This window comes from Guillardia theta (assembly GCF_000315625.1).
Source record: "Guillardia theta CCMP2712 unplaced genomic scaffold GUITHscaffold_363, whole genome shotgun sequence".
Taxonomy (NCBI): Eukaryota; class Cryptophyceae; order Pyrenomonadales; family Geminigeraceae; genus Guillardia; species Guillardia theta.
In genome coordinates, this window is record NW_005434316.1 from 6,441 (window position 1) to 8,479 (window position 2,039).

The following is a 2,039-nucleotide window of genomic DNA, read 5'->3' on the forward strand; positions in this document are numbered from 1 at the left end:
GCAGTCTGTGATTTGAGGAGTTTCCGTCTTCTGCAGTCGAATTGCGCGCGTTGAGAGCGATCGGTCGATTTAAGGAACTGAGGATGCTGGTACAGCTCCTTATCGGCTGTATACCCATAGCTTGCAAATGTCTTAGAGGAGATCTCGTTCATAATCTGTCACATTTGGTATCTTGCGGATTCAGTTATGGGGAGGCATCTCCCGAGGGCATTGGTACGACATCGATACAGGGCTTGCGGATCCCAACGAGCCCAACATATGCAGCAACGGCTTGGGAAGGAGGAGGAGGAGGAGGAGTAAACTAGATAATGTCGCAGTTTCGAGGGAGGGAGGGAGGGAGGAAGGGAGATAGAGGGCAGAAGGCAAGGGAGCAAACAGCTGCGTTGAAAGCAAGAGCAGGAGCGAGAGGGATGTGGCGGGGTCGGAGTCAGATGTTCATAGCAAACAGTAGGTGTCAAACCGTACACCCACTGATGCCACCGGAACATCCGAGGCACAGCTTGCAACGTGTGCTGCACATGCTGAGGCACAAGTGAATATGTCTGGTCATATGAGCTTCAAAGGTCAACCTGGTCAGGATGGCTTTAGACGTCGTGTAATGATTGTCACTGCGATGATGGGCATTCCAGCAAAGAAGCTTTTTGGAAACTGCAGGGACAAAAAGCACTTGTATTGTGATGCTACTGAAGCTTTGAATCAAGATCCATTGTTTGCAGGTGGTTTGAAAGACAAAACGACCAGAGACAAATGGCATGACAGCATGCTCGTAGTGGATACCATTACACAACACAGAGGTTCAGAACGAGGCTAAGTAGAAGTTAGGAGATAACTTGAGAGCAAGAGAACAAAGGTAGACTACGTTTACTTAAGGTAAACTGCACACTCGCACTGCGCACGGTAGCGCATGCGCGTCAAAGGGAGGCCGTATTTAGATGTCAGGGCGGATACTAAGTACCCGTACGAGTATCCGAGACGTCCGGATCCTCACGGATACAACATCGCTCCCATCTGCGCTTGACAACATAGTTCCATCTTGTCCTTCGCTGTCACATGAGGATCGACGACGAGGATCAATTGTCTGAATCAGAAGAGTCCGACGGCGGAAGCGCGGAGGTGGGGAGAGCTTGAAAGTCCTGACGGGCTTCGAATTGACGAATCAATTCACGCAATCCTGTCTTGCGTTGCAGAAGATGCGCAGGCAACCAAGTGCTTTCGCTAGCTTGATTGTAACCAGTCCATTTGACGAGATATTGAGTGCCACGGCCACGACGACGTTTGCTGAGAATGCTCTCGATTTCATATTCGAGGCCGTCGCGAGTGACGAGCGGGTCAGGCGGTAGGTCTGGCGACATGTAAGCAGGATCTCTGTCGACGTGAGGTCGAAGCCACTTGATGTTGATCACGGTGTTCCTGATGGAAGCAAAGCGCGATGAGACTTCGAGACGCACAGTGTTGTCCGAGACAAACTCCAGGATGCGAAAAGGGCCGACGAAGCGAGGGTTGAGCTTGGCAGAAGCGTCGGGAAGGTTGAGGTTGGCAGTGGAGAGCCAGACCATGTCACCAACTTGGTAACTGCAGGGTCGACGAGCAAGAGCTAGGCGATCCTCGGTGGCACGAGCAGCTTGTTCCAGGGCGTCACGAGCGGCTTGAGCGCTGACTTCAGAGGCTTCGATGATGGAATCTAACGTTTCCTCCTGATGATCAGCGGCAGCTGGAAGAGTGAGCTGAGTGCGGATCTGCTTGCCAAACATCACTTCGAAGGGGCTGAGTCCAGTAGGACGTCGCACGGCGGCGTTAAGATGGGTCTCCAGGATGGGAAGATACTTGTCCCAGTCGGCACGAGGGTACTGATTGCAGTAGATGCGAAGAGCTTCGAGCACAACTGAGTTCATACGCTCGGGTCGGCCGTTGCTTTGAGGCATGAAGGGCGACGAATGCTTGACGTGAACGTTGAGCATCTTGAAAAGCGCATTCCAGAACTTGGAGGTAAAGATGGCAGCGTTGTCGCTGATGAGAACCTTGGGAAGGCCTTGCGAACG